This window comes from Trachurus japonicus, chromosome 13 (assembly GCF_045865225.1).
Source record: "Trachurus japonicus isolate A0001 chromosome 13, Traja_1.0".
In the NCBI taxonomy this organism is placed as follows: domain Eukaryota; kingdom Metazoa; phylum Chordata; class Actinopteri; order Carangiformes; family Carangidae; genus Trachurus; species Trachurus japonicus.
The window spans coordinates 2,683,133-2,705,343 of record NC_140919.1 but is presented as its reverse complement, the minus strand read 5'-3'; positions in this window follow the sequence as shown (position 1 = coordinate 2,705,343).

Sequence of the window (22,211 nt, the reverse complement as noted above, 5' to 3'; positions counted from 1 at the left end):
GGCGACCAATCAAACGAAGGTATCAGCATCGACACTGTTACCTGTTGTATCTGTGTTCATGCAGTGATTGGAAAGAAAACAAGACAAAACAGCTGGAGAGGAAAACAAACAAAGTTTTGAAATGTAATTTTAAATTAAAAATGTGTTTTCATGAAAGACTTGTGGCATCATTTATGGAAACAGGATCAAACATTTATCACATACACAGATTTAATACAAACATATAATATAATGAATTCAATTCTTTTACAATAAAAAATAAAACCGAGATGTCGCTGCACCGTGTTTTAAACTACTTCATTTATCATTGTGGATACACGTTTTTTTTACACGCTCTTTCCCCTGTTTTGTGCGTACGCACTTTTCTCCGCCTGATTCGGGATTTATCAAACCAAAACCTGTCGGGAGAAAGTGCAGAAATGTACGACCAGTCTGACCCTGTACCGTGAATTACACGCTTTTACAGTAGTACACAGTGTTTCCCCTAGGATCTTTTGAAGTAGTGGTGGTGATGATGACCCCCTCTCACCCACCCCCACTCCCCACCACCACTGACGCTCTATGAGCCCTTTATAATGTAATGTACGTTTACGGCAAAACGGGTTGAGACACTTTTTCTTTTCTTTTCTTTTTTTGTGTGGGGGGAGAGGGGCATAACGCCGGGTTTCCACCGAATAAACAATTTTTTTTTTGTTTGATATGTCAGAGTTAGGGAGCTGTCCATCATACCGACGCAGGACTGCAGCACACCCCCCCCACCCCCGCGCATGTTGGCGCTTTACATGCAGAGCAAGCGACTCTGTTTTTTCCTCTGTGCATTTACACTAGTTTGCTCTTAAATACTGGCTTTATAAAACACATTTCGTTTTCTTTTGATATCATATTTATATTTTCCCCCTGCATGTGCATGTGAAGTAGCCAGACTGGACACACACACACACACACACACACACACACACAGCGCATCAAGCCCACTGACGTCATTCCACACGTTTCCAGAGTGCACATGGCTACTTAATATGCACGTGCTGCTTTGCATTGACCATATATGGTTGTGTGGGGCCGTTTAGGGGGCTGGATATGAGGCGTGTTCACATCCGCACTCTTCTTGGGTCCGGTGTGATTTATCAATGGAAATCAATGCGTACGCACAGCTTGATAGATCTGAAAAGGGTGTAAATATTTTGGGTGTACGCCATTTTTGGCTTTTCGACGTACGTCAAAATTTAGTAGCACTTTTACACCCAGTTTGATAAATGAGGCCCCAGCCTGGTTAAATAGTTTCGGGTTGATGACATCTTTACCTGTGAGTCTGTTAAAGCGATTTCAGTGACAAGCATAACATCATCAGCATAGAGGAGAATCAGCCAATCACAGGTTGTGGTTTTGACCCGACTGGTCTGGACTTCACAGGATCCTGTTTGAGTCCTGCAGCATCAGCAGCTGAGTTTATATGGAGCCAGATATTCAGATTAGAATCAGTTTAGAGTCCAAACAAGACAAACCAAATGAAAACGCTCCATAAACAGCTCAGTCAGAATAAACAGGGCCGAACCGAATGGAGTTTCTTTGGGTTTCAGAGAGGTGGAATGAACCTTTTCTTAAACCGAAATGACATTGTGTAAACAGTGAAAATGAATGTGTCTGGTTTTGTTCTTTCTGCTCCGTGTCGACGTGAATGTGTAAAGACGTTTCTTCTCTTGTAAATGTTTGAATGAAAGAGTCAAAACATAAAGAACAACTACAGATCTGATCAGACCAGAGATCTGATCTGGGATCCAGGTTTGAATCTCTACAGTTCTCAACGGGCCTGAAAATTAAAATCCAGCCAGACCAGACCACAAGCATTAACTTTTAAAGTTGGATGTTTTTATACTGAAATGCCTACTTGCTGCACTAATGAAATTATTTTCTAACCTTATTTTAAGTTTGTTATTTATATTTACAATTTCTTTTAACATGTTTTTATATGAGGGACAGCACAGTCTGGGGGGTGTAGTCAGGATTTCATTTCACTGCTTGTTGTAAGTGTTTAAACACTTTAACTATGCATGTGACAAATAAAGAATCTTGTCGAGTCGAGTGGTTCTGGTCGGACCGGCCCGTTAACAACACTCAGCCGGTCCGTTGTGAATAGAGACCAGATCACTTGTTTTATTATTACATTTTTATTATTTTATTGTACTTTTATGGCGATATGGATCCCCTTGGGTCTGAAATAAAGAAGTGAAAAAAAAACATGTAAACAGTTAAAACCTGAAAGACTCATTCAGGATGAATTCTGTCAGAAAGAGGAAACAGTCTCCATGTAGAGTGTGTATCAGTGTGTATCAGTGTGTAGTAGTGTGTATCAGTGTGTAGTAGTGTGTAGTAGTGACACAGTCTGAGAGTTTGAGTCTGATGCTTCTCTACATAAAGAAGGAGAAGTGAGAGGAGAGAATGTGTGGTTTGGATCGCAGCCTAATTGAATTAGGGCAGAATGAGAACATGGAGGAAGAGTTCACATGCTCTGTAAATGCCTGGAGATCCGTTACTTAGTCTTGGCAGGATCCTCCGCTCCTTTAAAGCCGACACTAAAACCACCGAGCGGCGCTGAGGAATGACAGACAGACAGACGTGGATAGAAGAGAGAGAGAAGAGGGGAGGGGGGGGGGGGTCGAGCTCTTTTCCCACCACAGATCCCAAGTTCATCCTGTCGCACAAACACACACATGACTCTACATCTTCGTCTTCGTCTATATCTGCTCCACATTGGTTCGTTTATATTCTGGAGGCAGAAATAAAACAAAGTGCAAATATAAATCTGTTTAAAAAAGGTACAACATTTGATTTTTTAAACAAGTATATGGAAGAGGAATAGGGTTGATTGTTATATTGTAACTAACTGGTATATAGGGTATATATTTATTTATTTATGGGGATAGTTTATATATATATATTTATATTTACGAGGATATGTATGTCGTATATATTTATTTTTGTAATTATATACTTACATAGATATTTATGTGTGTTTAAGTGTATATATGGTATATATTTATATAGGTGTATTATGTAGTTATGATAAGAGTAGTTAAAAGGGTATTGTACTTCTTCCCACTCTTTTTTCGAACAATGTGCGGTGTTTTGTTGTGTCTTGGCTCTTTATTTTATTGTATTTTTTTAAATTTCTCTTTTTCTTTCTTTTATATGTACAATAGTTACATACATTTCTTTTCTTTTTATACATGTTCGAAAATAAAATTCATTCATTCATTCATATTCATGCTCAGATTTATATGCATACAGGCTATATAGTGTTATTTAGTTTTACTGAAAATGAAATGTTAACATATTTGTTGACACAGGACAAATGAAGACCAGAGTTTGGTTCAGTTCATCATTTAATTTCAATGTAATGAGTTTATTTTCTATTCTATTGAATGATTCTGACCCGTTTACCTGTAAATGCTATAAATATTAAATCATCTTATCTAATAAAAAGGCACTCACTCACTCCCCACATTACACTACATTACACTTTATGACAGGTGCATGCTCACACACACACACACACACACACACACACACACACACACACCTCCACTGTGTTTTATATGAATCTTTACATTGGTCGTCTCGGTCCCACTGGAGCAAAGTGTTCATATCTGCAGCTGTTTATCTTCCACAGCTCTGGATCTCTGACTCTACGTCCCTGGGGAGGGAGGAGGGGGGGTTCCTCCTTTTATACAACCTGAGCTGTGCAAAGTGGCAAATTACCTGAGCTGCACTTCCCTCTTTCAAAAGGATCTTTTATGAACTGCACTAAAGGAAACATGCTGCTCTTTTTACATGACGTCTCTAATGTCACGGCTCCAGCCTGTTGCTGCTTCTATGTGTTTTCATTTTCACCTCAAACTCTTGACTTTCTCTTGCAGGAAGATCTGGATCACTGAGACCTTCCTGGTTGGATTCACTCTAACCTTTTTTACTTTGCAGCGTCTGAAGTGTTGATTCATATAAACAAAAAGATGCATTTGTGCTTTTGAGAAGCAGAAATCATCTCATGTAGTTTTACAACTCTGCAATTAAGATTACATTAATTCTTTTCCACTGATGTTATAAAATACAGCAGAGAGACCCAATCATGCAAGTTGTTGTTGGATGGATGGTGTTGTCCAAGTGGTGAGGGGGCGGGGCTTAGTTGTGACATCACAAAGTGACAGGAAGTCCTGACGGCTGGTTTAAAGGCTCAGTTTCTGAATACAGGCTGTGTGCATTTCTCTGTGGACTGAGGCTTTGATACTTTCACAGTATTAATATAGAACCTAGAGCTGCTTTATAATCACACTACACATGGACATCTACCTTTATACTGTATGGAGCTTTAACACAAACATCTACCTTTATACTGTATGGAGCTTTAACACAAACATCTACCTTTATACTGTATGGAGCTTTAACACAAACATCTACCTTTATACTGTATGGAGCTTTAACACAAACATCTACCTTTATACTGTATGGAGCTTTAACACAAACATCTACCTTTATACTGTATATGGAGCTTTAGAAACAGTTGGTTCAATACTAGAATATACTTCTATGGACTATTTCCCTAAAAAAAAGTATGTAATCCCCATGAAAATAGTTGATATTAGTTATAAAAAAGGAATCAAATTTTGAAAAATTGTTCACCTTCATTGCTCTAGAGTAAAAGGTCCAGGTCCAGGTCCAGGTCCAGGTCCAGGTCTACGGAGCGACACCTCGGCCCAGCAGCAGCGTTGTCGTTGCTCTCTGAGCCGGCGTGTGGTTGGTGGCGTGGCCTGTTTGCCCCGTCCCCGTCCCCGTCCCCGTCCTCCCCAGCAGCAGCAGCAGCAGCAGCAGCAGTCTGGCTGTAGCTGTTTGTTTTAATCAGCTCTGTGTTTGCCAAAGAGCTTTAGCTCAGGAGATGTGAGTCCTTGTGTGTTGTCCTGCCACGCAGAGAGGACGAGGCCAAGTACAGTCCTGGGGCCTCATTTATCATTGTGGATACACGCTTTTTTACACGCTCTTTCCCCCATTTTGTGCGTACGCACTTTTCTCCGCCTAATTTGGGATCTATCAAACCAAAACTTGTCGGGAGTAAGAGCAAAAATTTACGACCAGTCCGACCATGGCGTACCGGCATTTACACGCTTTTTGAAGAACAGGAGGAATTGGCGACGCCGCTGCAGAGTCAGAGAACTGCAGTGTGCGAGGGAGAGTGGAGCGCGGACACTGTTTGAAGTAGCAAGTGGTGGTGATGATGACCCCCCCACCACCACCACCACCACCGCACACGTGTTGACGTCGGCACTTTACATGAAAAGCACAGCGACTCAGATTTTTCCCCTGTGCATTTACACTAGTTTGCTCCTAAATACTGGCTTTATAAAACGAATTTCGTTTTCTTTTGATATCATATTGATATTTTTCCCTTGCATGTAGGCTACACCTCTTCCACAACCCGTCTGTCCAGTCTGGAAAATAATTTCTGCGACGTGCGTGTGTTACGTAGCCAGACTGGACACACACAAGCAAGCAGCAAGCCCAATAATGTTGGCACAAATCAAAGCAAATGAGAAAACATGATCGATATTTTTTGTGTGAATAATATTTATTGTATTTAACAAAAATGGGTGCTGCCCAACATCATTTTAGGAAAAGTCACAGACTGGTGGACTTCAATGTTTTTTTTTTTTTTTTTTAATATATAGCTATGCACAAATGAAAATCAAAGTCTTCCAGTGAACGGAAGTTGGGGGTTAGTGGAAAGGGGTGCAAAGTAGTACTGACTGGCAGTGGAAACCCTGCTTTAAATTATTATGACATAATCTAAAATAAGGGGCAGAATAAATATGATTATTCTTCTTTCTGTTCTGTTTCATTTAGATTTGGGAGTTTTTTTTTGTATTTATTGTAGCCTTTCAATGCAAGATGATGTTTCTGACTGATATTGCCGTGTTACCGTGTATCTCGCTTTCAGAGAAATTCCGCTTCTTTCTCCGCTCTCCGTCCGTCTGTTGTCTTCACCGTCTTCCACTGACGTCATTCCACAGGTTTCCAGAGTGCACATGGCTACTTAATATGCACGTAACTGATTTGCATTGACCACTTATGGTTGCGTGGGGCCGTTTAGGGGGCTGGGTATGAGGCGTGTTCTCATCCACGCTTTTCTCAGGTCCGGTGTGATCTATCAAGGGAAATACCGTGCAGCCGTGTGTACGCGGAGTTTGATAGATCTGAAAAGAGTGTATATTTTTTGGTCGTACGCACATTTTGCCTTTCCGTCGTACTGAAAATTTAAGAGGACTTTTACACGCTCTTTGATAAATGAGGCCCCTGGTGTAAAGACACAAACTGAGCTGGCTGCTGTTTTATTTCTGGTTTCCACACTTCTTTTTTTTTTAAATGTTTTTTAACCAAATATATTTCCTCAGGAGGACATGAAGTGTATAACATCGTGGAAAAGCAAAAGATGATGCAGGACAACCAAAGTTCTTTAGGCTTTCTTTTACTAGGCTTCAGGCCATCAGACATAGACACACACAGGGGGAGGGGTACAAGACAAAAGCTCTTCCTCATATAGACTTCCTGAATGCAGGGTAAAGCACACCTGGAGCCTAGAGCTCCCTCTAGGTCAAGACTAAGCAAAGTCAGGATACTACATTCCTCCCTCCTCAGGTCTGCAGCCAACTCTTACTGGAAGACAAAATAAACAACATGAAACAGCAGATAACAAACACATGTATAACTTGACTTAAACTTCTTAAGGGATAGTGTCAATGTAACTTTAAATTGATTTCAATAATTAGAAACAAACACTCTCAATTAATTTCAACTTAATTACACTTCCAAATTAACTTAATTTAACCATTACTGGAAACAAAACTTATTTTACTTACTTAATATAATATTAAAGTCAATATATATACATTGTCTCTTTCAACTTAGAATAACATTTTAACAGAATTCAATCAATCAGTTGTCCTCTTTTTTTTTTTTTCTTTAGTAAGTTAGGGCCTATAATAATCAGGTGGGCGCCTCTCCCTGGTTGAGCGCCTCAAGGGTGTTGTGGGGTGGTCCTGCAATGCAGGTGGAGATCCACTCTCCAGTTGTGGCGGGCAGCCAGCCTCAGGGTCTCCTGCAGTTGTGGGAGCATCAGCGATTCTGACCTCAGGGGACGTCCCTTGCTCTTGAAGCACAGGCGATGATGTACTTACAACCTGAGGACAGGGCTCCAAATCAGGAACTCCACGTAACTCCCGCCTCCTGATCTGATCAACATGCCGCCTCAAGGCCGGTCCATTTCCAATGAGAACGGTGTAGGACAGGGGACCTGTGCAGCTCTCAATTGTTCCTGGGATCCATTTAGGACCATATCCATAGTTTCTTGCAAAAACTGGATTCCCAGGTGCAAAACTTCTGAGCTTGTTGTGGACGTCATGATTAAGTTTTTGTGTCCACTGTTTCCTCTCCACTTTGGCCTTCACGTCCGGAAGCAACAGGTCAAAAGCAGACCTTGGCCTCCTTGACATCAGCATCTCCGCCGGGGATAAGCCAGTGGTAGTGTGTGGAGTGATTCTGTAACTAAACAGGAATCTGGACACTTTTGTTTCCACACTCTCCTTTCCTCCTTGCATTCTCTTCATCCCCTCTTTAAAGGTCTGAACAGCCCGTTCAGCCAGCCCATTGGATGAAGGATGAAAGGGGGCTGAGGTCACATGATTTATTCCATTCTTAGACATGAAATCAGCAAACTCAGCACTTGTAAAACAGGTAGCATTATCACTCACCAACATCTGTGGCAATCCGTGGACACTGAAGCTCTGTCGAAGCTTTTCAACGGTCCCATGGGTGGTTGCTGTATGAACCGGATAAACCTCCATCCACTTAGAATGGGAATCACACCAAAAACATCTTGCCCAAAAACGGACCTGCATAATCCACATGAAGTCGAGTCCACGGCTTCTCTGGCCACTCCCAGGGATGTAAGGGTGCTGTAGAGGGAGACTTACTGTTCTGTTGACATGCCATACACTGGTGAACTTCCATCTCTACATCCCGATCCATCTGCGGCCACCACACATACGATCTGGCCAGTCCCTTCATGCGAGACATCCCTGGGTGAGACTGATGCAACAACTGTAACAGTCTTTTTCTTCCTTGCTGGGGAATGATGACACGGGCCCCCCATAGAACGCATCCATCTCTCACACTGAGCTCTAAGCGTCTGGTGAAAAAAGGCATATATTGAGGCTCCACTGTAGAAGGCCAACCTTTCAACATATACTTATGCACATGGGACAATGTCACATCTTTAACAGTCCAACGTCTTACTTGTTCTGTGGTCACGGGCGCATCATCCATGCCATCCAACATCAGCACCTGATCCTCCTCTTCCTCAGCAGGGAGTGTTTCCAGCAAAGGAAGCCGACTGAGGGCATCTGCATTCAGGTGCTGCTTTCCAGGCCTGTAAACCATATGGTACTCGTACGCTCTGAGCCAGACAGACCACCGCTGGACACGAGGTGAGACCATCTGAGGGACAGGTTTAGCTTCATTAAACAGAGAGATCAGGGGCTTGTGATCAGTTACCAATGTAAAATTGCGTCCATACAGATATTTGTGGAACCTTTTAATTCCAAAGATCACAGCTAACCCTTCTTTATCCAGCTGTGAGTATTTCTTCTCAGCTGGTGACAAGGTTCGAGATACAAAACCAATGGGTTTTTCTGTGCCGTCCTCCATCCTGTGGGACAACACTGCCCCCACACCATATGCTGAGGCGTCGCAGGCCAATAGCAGAGGCTTTTCTCCTGAATAATGCACTAATACATCAGCTGACCTCAATAAGTCTTTCGACCTGCTGAAGGCTTCCTCTTGACGGTCCCCCCATCTCCAATCAACATCTTTCCTTAGCAAAGAATGCAAAGGGGCCAGCAATGTGGAAAGATTGGGAAGGAAACGGTTATAATAATTCAACAAGCCCAAATAAGCCTTCAACTCAGTTACTGTAGTTGGGGTGGGAGCATCCACAACAGCTTTTACCTTGGTCTCCACAGTGTGAACTCCTGTAGCATCCGCTTTATATCCAAGATATTGAACTTCATCAGCCAGCAAGGTGCATTTACTTCTCTTTAGTCTGAGACCCGCATTGTCCAACCTGGTCAACACCTCATCCAGGGTCCTGAGGTGCCCTGCTTTGGTTTCTCCAGTAACCAGGATATCATCCAAATACACAGCAACTTGAGGGATCCCCTGGAGAACCCCCTCCATGGTTCGCTGGAATATTGCTGGAGCAGAGGAGACACCAAACGGCAGCCTGGTATATGTAAACATCCCACGATGAGTATTGACAGTTAGATATTTCTGAGACTGTTCATCCATCTGAATTTGCTGATATGCATGACTCATGTCAAGCTTTGTGAACTGTTGCCCCCCAGCCAACACAGCCATTAAATCCTCCACCTTGGGTAAGGGGTACTGTTCAAGTGTGGAGACCCGATTTACAGTCAATTTATAATCTCCACACAATCTGCAAGTTCCATCAGGTTTGAGCAATGGAACCACAGGAGCTGCCCAATCAGAATATTTTACAGGAGTGATGATTTTCTCCTTTAACAACCGGTCGATCTCAATATCAACTTTGGGCTTCATAGCATAGGGAACTGATCTAGGTCTGTAGAAGCGGGGTACAGAATTAACAGGTACATGGATAGCAGCTTTAAACCCCTTTAAAGTCCCCAGCTCCTCTTTAAACACTCGCTCATGCTTGACCAACACTTGCTCCAAATTCAATGACTGTGGGGGGTTGGTGATGTGCTTTATCACGGCCCAGTCCAATTTAATTTGCTTCAGCCACCATCGGCCTAATAAATTTGGGCCAGTGCCTTGAACTACTATGATGGGCAATGTCTTTTCTTGCTGTTGGTAGTTCACTTTCACATAAGTTTTTCCCAGCACCTCTATCTTTTGTCTGGTATATGTTCTCAAATTAAGATGGGTTTTCTTCAGAGGAGGTGCATTTTTCACTTTTTCTTTGAATGTTCTTTTGTTTAATATGGTGAACCCACACCCAGTATCAACTTCAAATGTCACTGGTTCCCCATTCAAAGCCATGCATACCTTATAGGGGGGTTCCCTCTCCTCTCCATCCTCACCCAGGACTCTGTATAGTGAGTAAGCCGAGTCCTCGTCATCATCTGAGGGTTGTCGTCCAGCCGCCACACTTGGAGAACAATAATGCACCTTTCTCTCCTGTGGGAAGCGTCCGCCTCTCTCTCGGGGTCTCCTGTCAGCCCTCTTTTCCATGTTGGATTTATTTTTGTTGCGACAGGCTCTGGCTATGTGTCCAGTCAGTCCACATGCATGACATTTTTCCTTCTTGAACCGACAATCCTCAGGTGCATGCTTCCCCTTGCAGCGGTAACAACTTTTGTCCTTTTCTACACTGCCCCGGCCCTCTCTCTTTGACCCCAGAGTCTCTGATCCCCCACTCCGCATTGCATTACACGACATAGCTCCGGCTTTCATCTGCAAATCCTGCACATTCCTGTTTGCAGACTCCATAGCTTGGGCTAAAGACAGGGCACTTTCAAATGTGAGATTGGTCTCTGCCAACAATCTTCTTTGCATTCGATCATCATTGATCCCACATACAAGTCGGTCCCGTAACATCTGTGGAAGTGTCTCTCTATAATTACAGTCTTGGGCAAGTTTCCTCAACTCAGCCACATACTCGGCCACAGATTCTGTAGGTCGCCTAGTGCGGGAATCAAATTTAAATCTCTGGACAATTTCGCTTGGCTTGGGGTTAAAGTGGTTCTTTAATAAAGTAACCAACTGTGCAAAAGTTTTCTCTCCCGGTTTTTCAGGACTGAGGAGGTTTCTCATCAAACTATAAGTTTGTGCTCCCACCACACTGAGCAATATGGACTTCTTCTTTTCTTCATCTTCAATATCATTTGCAGTAAAGAAATGTTCCACTATTTCACAATATTCCTCCCAGGCTTGCACTTTTGTATCAAATGGTGGCAGGGATCCTATCATTGCCATCTCACCAACATGTGCTGCCTCCTCCCCCTTCACCAAGTCCTTTGTTCCCTTGGAGTCTTCACATCCATCCAATCTCTTAATCCAGTCACAGCCGCTGGAGTACAGGCCTCTTTATCCTCGTCGCCAATATAACATCGTGGAAAAGCAAAAGATGATGCAGGACAACCAAAGTTCTTTAGGCTTTCTTTTACTAGGCTTCAGGCCATCAGACATAGACACACACAGGGGGAGGGGTACAAGACAAAAGCTCTTCCTCATATAGACTTCCTGAATGCAGGGTAAAGCACACCTGGAGCCTAGAGCTCCCTCTAGGTCAAGACTAAGCAAAGTCAGGATACTACAAAGTGCTTCTCTCACAGGTTCATCTCACTGTCTCTCTTGTTCTTATTTGGTCGTCATCAGTTGTTTTAACCTTGACACTGAACATTTAAACTTGGACCTAACGGCACCAAACCAAACAGCGGCTGCTTGATTAGCTGAACTATGTGTGAGAGTCATGATTCTCATTTGTGAGTTGTGTTGTGTTGTGTGCTGTATATTACATTGTTAGTAAATATATTTGATTTATTAAATTGACCATCCACCTGCTTAGGCTTCCGCCATGAGCTTTAAAGGTTAGTTCAACATTTTGGCAAATTGACCCATTGCCATAATCCCTATAGTCATAGCAGCAGTTGGTTTGTTACCTTTAATTGTCGGTGCAAGCTGTTTTTAGAATGGCGGAGCAGAGCCGTGAGCTGCTCAGAGCTACGCTACGGAGGATCATTATGGGATTTCTTGGTTTCCCTCATCAAACTCATCAAATACACAATCCAACAACTCCACAATGCTCTGGTGGACAAGTTGTGAGCTGCACATTCACCACGCTATGAGATAATAACACAACGTTACCACACAGAGTTGTTTTAGAGGGAAATACAGAGACTGTTGATGAAAAACTGTCCCTGAAGGCAACACACATCAGTGGTTTTCCATGAATTTCCCTCTACAACAACTCTGTGTGGTATGGTTGTGTTATTATCTCATAGCGTGGTGAATGTGCAGCTCACAACTTGTCCACCAGAGCGTTGTGGAGTTGTTGGATTGTGTATTTGATGAGTTTGATGAGGGAAACCAAAGAAATCCCATAAAGAGCCTCCGTAGCGTAGCTCTGAGCAGCTCACGGCTCTGCTCCGCCGTTCTAAAAACAGCTTGCACCGACAATTAAAGGTAACAAACCTACTGCTATGACTATATAATATAATAAACTGAATTTGTTGTTGTGAATTAAGTATAGTATTGAGTATAATTGTGGGACTGGCAGCCATTGAACTTGAACTCTGTCGTCGTTTTTCAGTCAGGTTAAAGAAGCGACCAGCTCCTCCTGAAGGACGTCGATGCTTCTTGAATTATCTCTGTGTTGTGGAAAGTTTTTTTTTTATTTTTTTCTCATCTCATTCTCCTCTTTGATCGCTCTCATTACATGTCTACTTCTGGCATTCACATGCTCTTCCTCCCCACCCCACATCCCCCTCACCCCCTCCTCTTATTTGTTCTCCATTTCAGCACCGTCTGCCAGTCAGATTATCATCAGCCCTCATTTAGCACGTCCACTCCCAGCCAGACAGACAGACAGACACACCATCTTTGGCATCGCACCCTTCTGTCAGGCTGCTTCTCAATGGCTTCACCCCCCAAACCCCCACAACCCCTCCCTCCCTTTTGTCAGCAGCACAAAGTTGATCTATTTACCCACCATCCCACTGATCTTTTTCACAAACAAGCCGAGCTGAAGGAAGGAAGGAGGGGATGCAGAGATGTCAGCCAGCAGCCAGTCAAACAGCCAGCCAGCGCCAGCGCAGCTCTTCTCCTTCACTCGGCTGTAAAGCCCATCTGCTGGAGGCAGCATTAGATGCAATATCCAATTCAATCCCTTCCCTCAACTTTCCAGAAAGCTTTTAGCCACATTTTAGCACACAAAAGCTGCTGCTCTGGCCTTTGTAGCTTGAGCTTCTATTTAAAAAGGTGAGGGCGAGGAGGATGCAGGGGGGAAGAAATCAATAAAGTGTCCTGGCTCTCAATCTTCTTGGCCTGCAGTGGAGGTGTTTTTAGGTTGGGGAGGGGGGGGGGGCAGTGGAGAGAGGTGGACTGTTTTTGTCATTCATAAGCTTTGCTGACAAATCCTTGACATCATTTGGCGGATTGTATCGATAACTTCTTTCCCGGACTGCAGAGGACAAATCGAAATCATTTGTCTGGCTTTGTTGGGGTGGTGGAGGTGGAGGAGGAGGAGGAGGAGGAGGAGGAGGAGGGGGGGTGTGGGGTTGCCGCGGGCAGCAGAGGAAGAGGATGACGTCCGGGACAAAAGCCGTCGCCGCTGCTGCCAACCTGGGATGTGACATTGAGCAGCTGAAAGCGTTTTCTGTACGAACGGAGGAGAAGGTCAGAGGTCACGACGAGCCGAGACCGGACGGACGGACGGACGGACGGACGGACGGCTGCCGCTGGAGACGCTAGATCCGCTTCTTCTTTTTTCTTGTTTAAAGAGATTTTCCCAACATCCAGAACATCAACAAAAAACTGGAGGCAAATCAAACAAAAAAGAAAAAGAGGAACGACATCAATGGGCGCAGCCTGGTAACACTGACTGATATCCAATTTAATCCTAAAACGCACACAAATATGCACTTACACTCACTCACACACCCCAAAAAACACATTTATCTCTCATAAATATGCCCACTCACACAGATCTGTATTCATGTATTCTTAGTGGGGGCTGTTCCAGAGGAGGGAGGGGTGGGGGGGGGGGGGTCGGGGAGAGGGGAAGGATTCGCTTTTCCTGCCTGCTGTTTTGACAGTTGTGGGTTTGAGCGTCAAATGGCAAATCTCTTAATCTGCCCTTATTAATACGAAAAACATGAGACTGTCTGATATTGTCACACACACGCACACACACACACACACACACACACACACACACATTCCCCATCTGCACCCAGATGGATGCAGCTAAAAAAAATACTACAGAGGTATTAGCATTACATAATTTTAAAAAATACAAATAATAAAAAAAAGGATTGTGATGGTAGAAATGTTTCCGTGGTGACGCCTGGAAAGTGTGTGTGTGTATTTGTGTGTGTAGGTGTGTGTTTGTGTTCTTGTACTTACTACGTTGTGAGGACCGGCTAGAGTTTTCAACCAACAGACTGAGGACATTTTGGCCGGTTCTCACTTTTTCCAAGGGCAGTTTGAGGGTTAAGACTTTAGGTTATAATTAAGTTTATATTAGGTTAAGGGTAATAAAGGGTTAAGGTTAGGCATTTGTTTTTTACTTTACTTTATTTGTTTATTTGAATGGGACAGTGCACATTAATTGACATAAAAACATGTAAATGTGCCGGATTATAGCAAAGTGCTAATTTCCATCCGGAGTCCCATAAACATAAAAACAGTTCACACATTACACATAATAATGTAGAGTAGACAACAAAAAGGCGACTATGACAATGAAGAACATATTGACAAACACATTCCACAGGTAGGGGCCAGAAGAGTTTAATTCTGGGAGATAAAGTGCATAAGTCCCGGGTTAAAGTGACAAGTGCTAAAGTGCAGGAGTGCATAGGTACCAGGTTGTATTGCACAATGCCCTATGAGAATATAAGTGTATTGCACAAGGCCCTAAAGTGCACATCAGTTGTGTTGCACGATGCCCATTACACCCAGTTGCACAAGCAGAAGTGTGTAGATCTTGCACAAAATGTAATACATAATTGTGATTATGTCAGTACTACTAGAACCAAAATAACATACACAAAAAACATTGTGTACAATTAACTGAAAAATAAAAACTAAAAATAACTCAACTCAACCCTGTTATATACAGGTTACAGGTGGTTGCTTGTAACCATGCTTCTAGTTTTCTCTTGAACATGGTAAAAGTGCTGTTTTGTATGTTAAGGTTCGGGTACAGGGCTAGGGAATACATTATGTCAATGAGTGGCCTCACAAAGATAGCATTACAAGCATGTGTGTGTGTGTGCGTGTGGAGGCTTTCCGAATTGGGAACAGGGATGAGACAGTGCTAATCGCAGTGTGTATCCGTGGCTGGGGAGGTGGTGGTGTTGGGGGGGTCGGGGTCTATTTGGGTGCACGAAAGTGGCAGACGAGTTTAATTAGTGTGATCCATGTTTGAGAGCTGTGAAAGGTCAAACACCGAGGTCTGAAAGGTCGGTCGGTCTGTCTGTCTGGACCCACACACACACACACCTCCACCTTCAGCTCTTCTGTTTTTTGGTTTCGTCAGCGACTCCAGAGCTTCTCACAAAAAAAAAGAACAAAAACAACATGAGGAGAGCAGGTAGATGTTGAGCTCCATCTCTTCTTATACTTCAGTTCCCCTGAAATAGTCCCATCTCATCCAAAGCAGCAGAACTGATTCCACATTCAAGTGCGTAATTTTCTGGCAATTTTTTTTTTTTTTTGGCAAAATCTGGTATAAATGCAGCTGTGAAGAGAAAAGAGAGTCTGGGTGGGTGGGTATTGGGGGGTGGGTGGGGTATTTAAACTTGTGGACCAGGATCTGGAGTGAAGCCACCACCTACAGGCACCTGTTGGCAACGGCAGGTAGACGATACGACACGCTCCACAGTTCAAAGGCAGAAATTAGCATAAATCTGTGTCGTTTCTAACCAACCGGTGTTGTTGATGCATCGACAACTGCGTCTTGTACAAAAACACAGATTATAGTGTATCTCTCTCTCTCTCTCTCTCTAACTCATCGGATGTCGTGCTCCCTGATTCGTCCAAAGTGTTTCAGACGATAGAAGATAGAAGAGAGTTTTTTAGCTCCTGGATGGATTCTGTTTAAAATCGTCTCTGTATCTTTTGGCCGAAGCAAAGTGCAGCCTGGTGTCACTGCCTCAACATGAAAACAACTCTCACCTTTAGCTTTTACACAAATACAGACAGAATAAGACTTAAACTCCAGAATAGACCTCGGTCGTACCAAAGTTGAAAGGTTTTTGAATAGATTCTTGACTTCCTGTAGACCGGCTAACAGAAGGTGAATTAACCTCCGACTTGCGAGAGGCGTGACCAACGAACATAGATCAAAATGTTTCTTTACACAACTGGACAGACCTCAATGATCCAGATGACATGTGAGTGATAGAAAACATGATGCTAATGTTTCCTTTGTCCACTTTTTAGTGAACAATCAATATTACAGTCTCTCAAAGTCAAAGCGACAGTCGAATCCAACGATAGCAGCTCTTCAGTGTCCAACATGTTGCATGTAAATAAAAGCTGCTAGATGTCATCGCGTTAATCCCACCTATGTAATAAACCTGGTTGTGATTGGTTCGCCAGTTTTCGGGGAATTGGAAGTCAACGTCAACGGCTTCTTGTGCACAGAGAATTTAAAATCGCTGGCAGATTACAGTTACAGTCTGAAATGTTTTGGTTTATAAAGCTTTTGCATCCTTTGCAAGTGTCAACATCGGACTAGAGAGGTTTTCTGGGATGTTGAATGTCATGTAAACCAGTTTACTCACCAGTCCACCCTCACAGAGTTATTGTGTTATGATCGCACACTTAAAGGGATGCCAACATTTTTTTTGTGTGTGTGTCTTGCCTCACTCCCGAGTCGACGACAAGCAGATAGACACCATCCTTTCAACTGTGCGTGCAGTAACAAGGGAGATAGAGCCGTATCCCCTGTAATTAGCTTAGCTCAAACACTGGAAGTGTATGGGTAGTGTTAGCCTGCCTCCACCTAAAGTCGCTAATTAGCTTAGCTCAAGCACTGGAAGTGTATGGGTAGTGTTAGCCTGCCTCCACCTAAAGTCATCAGAGAAACTCTTCAGCAACTCTAAACGGAAACCGGCGGGCCGATCTTGGTCTCAGAGCTGACAAAACTCTCCGGTAAGGCATCTTGAGCGGTCAAATGCCGCTAACGGGACGAGATCGGTCAAAACGGAGGGTTCAAGCAAAGACGCTTTATTTTGGTTCAAGCTAACTACATCGAGGGTAGGTTAGCTTCCTGTTTCAAAGTAAAAGCACACATTCTATCCTCATGGTTTTCTGTATGTAAAGGGCAACAGGTGTTTTATTTTGTGAAAGTAACCGGAAGTGCGTTGGTCACAACGGCTAGCTTGAGTAGCGCCGAATTTGTCCGAACAACATTGTAAACATCTGGTATTTAGACAAATTAACGACACACTGCTGATATAAACAGCTACTTTCTCACCTAAACATGTTTGAAATGTTGATGAAGTGATATATTTACAGAGTTTAGAGCTAAAATGAAATCAGCTTCTGACTGCTGGTTTCGGGTCGAGTAGCAGGCAGGCTAACACTACCCATACACTTCCAGTGTTTGAGCTAAGCTAATTAGCGACTTTAGGTGGAGGCAGGCTAACACTACCCATACACTTCCAGCGTTTGAGCTAAGCTAATTAGCGACTTTAGGTGGAGGCAGGCTAACACTACCTATACACTTCCAGCGTTTGAGCTAAGCTAATTACGGCGATACGGCTCTATCTCCCTTGTTACTGCACACACAGTGGAAAGGATGGTGTCTATCTGCTGGTCATGGACTCGGGAGTGAGGCAAGACACACACAAAAAAAAGTTGGCGTATCCCTTTAAGTATGTGGATACTGATGCAGACCTAAAAAAGCCTTTGTGGACAGTCGCATGGGGACATAGAGTCCATGTAAGGAAGAAAGAAGTTGCCTGTGCACTGTCCTTTGACTTGCAAAACACTTCAATATGGAACAACTTCCTTTACATACCATGAAACAGAAGAGAGGGTAAAACTTTGAAAGCCCAATAAAGGTCGGGTCAGTTTGTACAGACTGTGTCCCCTGGTCTTTGAACGCCTCACAACGTCCTTTGTTTTTCCCTCCTCAGTGTCATTCTCACTGACTCACGTACAGCGACGCTGCATTATTCATGTTCCAGCTTCCTTCTACATCTCGTCGTAATGAGACTTTGGCTTCGATGAGAAGAGAAGAGCTTCTGTCCTCTTCTTCTTTCTTTTTGTTCATCTTCTGATGATGATGATGATGATGATGCCCTGAGGAGAAAAGAAATATCATTAAGGTTGTCAGATTATTACTTTACCGTTCAAACACTCTTTCATCTGACACATTTGCCCTTGTTGTTTTTTTAATTTTATTTTTGACTTTATTGCATCAGCAGAAATCTATCTATCTATCTATCTATCTATCTATCTATCTATCTATCTATCTATCTATCTATCTATCTATCTATCTATCTATCTATCTATCTATCTATCTATCTATCCATCCATCCATCCATCCATCCATCCATCCATCCATCCATCCATCCATCCATCCATCCATCCATCCATCCATCCATCCATCCATCCATCCATCATCTCGTTCTATCTGTCATCCCCCTATGTCTCTTTCTCCCCCTTTCTCTGTCTTTTTATTTCTTTCCTTCTTTGCTTTCTGTCCACCCCTCTCTATCTCTTTCTATTTATCATACCCCTCTCTCTGCATCTTTTTTCTCTCTTTATCTTCTTTCTTTCTTTTACCCCTTTTCTCTTTCTTTTTACTTCCTTCTTTCTTTCTTGTCTCTACCTTCCACCCATAGAAAGACATTCATCTCTCAGCCTTCAAGTTTTATGTTTTAGCTTTAGCCTTTTTCAACATTCCCGCAGTTTCTTCATCTAACTCAGCATTGTTTCAACAATTTCTTCAGCTCATTCAGCAACAGCGTTTAGCTGCTTTCAGCATTCACAGGCATTTCCTGCTGGAAATGCTTCTTTTTCTAGTTCACATCATTATTCAGAAACAACAATGCATTAATTTGCAGTGAAAAAGTGACAATTAGGAGTTATAATATCAGGAAAAATCTTAATTCATGGTGTATTAGAGGTAGAATAAGCAGCCGTGCACATGCAGGAAACAGACGGAGAAAGTTGGAATAAAGTGGAATTTTCCTTTAAAGAGACGCAGAGAGGAAGCAGAGATGTACATCAGTGTCTGGTTCTGTTTGATGCTCTGCGATCAGTGTTAGTTTATTGATATCTATGATTTTTAAAGCTGCAGGATTATGAGTTTTGGATTTAACATGACTTCAGTAACTTCTCAGATTGTTCTCAAATCATACACTGCAAAAACTAGAATATTTGTCTTATTTCTTGTCAAAACGTCTCATTTCTAGTCAAAATTAAACTCTTATCACATAAAATAAGACTCATTAACCAAAAATTAACTTGTTTTTAGATCATTTTCACTTGTTTCAAACAAATTTTCACTTGAAATAAGTGAAAGTGAAGTGAATAAGTGAAGCAAGTTTTTTGTGCTTGTAATAAGGAAGAAAAACTTGCTCCATTATCAGATTTTTCTATTCTATCTACCGTTCAAACACTCTTTCATCCAACACATTTGCCCTTGTTTTTGTTTTGTTTTTTGACTTTATTGCATCAGCAGAAATCGACGACGCAGCCGTGTGCACATGCAGGAAACGGACGGAGAAAGTTGGAATAAAGGGGAATTTTCCTTTATAGAGACGCGGAGAGGAAGTTGCAGTTGTGAGTGGCAGGGACACTTTGAGCAAGGTCAGAGGTATTGGGAGTGAAGAGAGGAGGAGAGGAGGGTGGGGAGGAGAGGGGGGGTTTACTCACCCCATTGTTGTGCCCCCTCTATCCTCTTGTGCATCCAACTTCAATTCCACTTCAATTTTTATCAACCTTCTGCTCGCCGCTCAAGGAGATAGGATTCAAACCCTGACACGCATTAGCCCCCCCAGATTGACTTGATACTGCCACACCCAGGGGACACGCCACGGAAAGAAGAGGGGAAGGAGACCCAGTTTTTTTATTTTCTCCCCCCTCCTCCTCCTCCTCCTCCTCCTTCCTCCTTTCACTTCAACCTGTTTCCTATCTCTCACCCACTTGCCCTCTACATCATGTGTCCTTCCATTTCATATCCTCTCCTCCTCCTCCTCCTCCTCCTCTTCTTCCCTCGCCGCTTGTCCATCCTCCACCTCATCTTGTTTTCTCCCGGTGCGTGCCTCCTTGTCAGTCAGCTGCCTCCTCCTCCTCCTCCTCCTCCTCCTCCTCCTCCTCCTCCTCCTCCTCCTCTCCGTCGGCGTGATGGACAGGCGCCACCGGGTTCTGATGGAGTAATTTGCTTACGAAAACAGGCCGGCATCAAAAAAAAAAAAGGAAAAAAAGAAAAAGAAAGAAGACGAGGACAGACGACAGAGAAGCAGAGTGATTGCATTAAGAACAAGGACGGAGAGAGAGAGAGACAGTTTCTTTCTTTTCTTTTTTTCCCTTCTCTTGACATTTTGGAGGTTGGAGTCGTCTGCAGAGGTCAGAGGTCAGAGGAAACACTCCAGATACAAATACCACACACACTCTTCTCGTCTGACTCGTACAGTATCGTACTGAGTGTGTGTTTGTTATGTTAGGACTCTGTGGTGAGTGTTAAATCCATAACCTTTATCATGTTTGTCTTAACATGTTTGCCCTTTGAGATGAACTGTTTGTAAAAAACGGGCTCTACAAAACTGCCTTAACTTGTAGTTTGACTCATCCATTCAGATGTAGATTCAGAGACTTTAAAGCTTCACGTGTTTTTCTTGTGTTTTATTTGAACTGTTGATCCATAAGAAAATATATTTGTAGCTTTGAGAACTGAAACAACTCATAAATGAGGACTTGTTGTTAAAGCGCAATATTTTTCTTCTCTTGTCTTTTATTTTTAAGGATTGATCTTCTGATTCTGATCTCTCTTCTGATTGGCCGACTGTTTCCTCGGTGATCCAATGAAAAAAAAAAAAAGGCCAGATTTCAGAACAAAACACAAATCCTGCAAGTTGTTGGATGGATGATGGGTCCAGGTGCTGAGGGGACGGAGCTTTGGGCGGGTTAGTTGTGACATCGCAAAGTGACAGGAAGTCCTGACGGCTGGTTTTAAAGGGATAGTTCAACATTTTTGGCAAATTGGCCCATTGCCATATAGTCATAGCAGTAGGTTCTTTACCTTTAATTGTCGGTGCAAGCTATTTTTAGAACGGCGGAGCAGAGCCGTGAGTTGCTCAGAGCTACGCTACGGAGGCTCATGGGATTTCTTGGTTTCCCTCATCAAACTCATCAAATACACAATCCAACAACTCCACAACGCTCTGGTGGACAAGTTGTGAGCTGCACATTCACCACGCTATGAGATAATAACACAACGTTACCACACAGAGTTGTTTTAGAGGGAAATGCAGAGACTGCTTGATGAAAAACAGTCCCTGAACGCAACGCGCATCAGTGGTTTTGCATGAATTTCCCTCTAAAACAACTCTGCCGTTGTAAAAATAGCTTACACCGACAAAAAAAGGTAACAAACCTACTGCCATGACTATAGGGATTATGGCAATGGTCCAATTTGACAAAATGTTGAACTATCCCTTTAACCCTGTAAGACCCAGTGTTGCAGAATTACAACATTTTTGGTTATCCCCAAAAAACTTCTAATTTTTTTTTTTTTTTTTGGTTCAACCATATTAACATGATCATTTGGTCCTATAGTTTGTTCTCACATTGCGATTGGATCCAACATTTGTATATAAGGCCCGCCCTCAGGTCAAGAAGTCACACAACCTCCAATTTTTTGATCGAGCAACATCACTTCGATTCACTGGACTGGATTCATCTAATTCAAGTAAGTAAAATGCTTTGAATATTTTTTTTTGTGTTTATTACAATGTCTAGAACATGAACATATATAGTTTTTGTGGAAAATATGCCCTACATTTTATTTAGAGCTTGTTTTATACGTGTTGCAATATTACAACGTTGGGTCAGAGGGGTAGCCAAAACAGCCTGTTTTTGCGAGGAACTTCAATTGAAATTTTCACAATATAACTTTAAACTACACATGATTTACACATTCTAGCCTTCAGCCTTATATTGGATTACATGTTTACATATTTTTATTGTATTAGAAACTAAAGAGCAAAGATATATTGCCATATTTAAACATTTTAATTTACTTAATTTCTAACCACCTTCAACACTCAGTATTTTCTCCTTATCACAGAATGCAGGACTTTCTTACAAAGAAATTCAGTTTGTGCATGTCTGCCCTTTGTCTTAGTCTCTATTGATAAGAAAATGTTCCTAGCAATTCATAGTCA